The sequence below is a fragment of the Parasteatoda tepidariorum genome, chromosome 9 (assembly GCF_982258835.1).
Source record: "Parasteatoda tepidariorum strain Cologne lab strain chromosome 9, Ptep-v5.0, whole genome shotgun sequence".
In the NCBI taxonomy this organism is placed as follows: domain Eukaryota; kingdom Metazoa; phylum Arthropoda; class Arachnida; order Araneae; family Theridiidae; genus Parasteatoda; species Parasteatoda tepidariorum.
Genome location: NC_141763.1, coordinates 7990573 through 7990950, shown reverse-complemented (window position 1 = coordinate 7990950; position 378 = coordinate 7990573).

Sequence of the window (378 nt, the reverse complement as noted above, 5' to 3'; positions counted from 1 at the left end):
GTATGTTTTTTTTTTTTTTTTAAATTTTGCTCTAATATATATTGCAGACTTGCCAACATTTTAAATTTAGCCAGATTCTCTGAAGTTTCTCTTTTTTTTTTCTCTCCATGTTTTCCACATTTAGGGTGAAAATCTCTTAGTTACAGTAACATGTTTGATTGTCAGAGGAATTATTTTCATACATTTTTGTATGAAGATTTTGGAATTTTTGAACAATTTTAATAGTGAAAACCTCTTTTGGTTTATGAAAAGGATGAGCTTTGTGTTTTTGAAATCCATGGTAGTAGTAGTTTTTTCTGCCTTTTTTTCTGATTAAGGATAGTAGTTTGTTTGTAAATGAGGGAAAGACAAAAACTTGTCAATAACTAGACATATAGT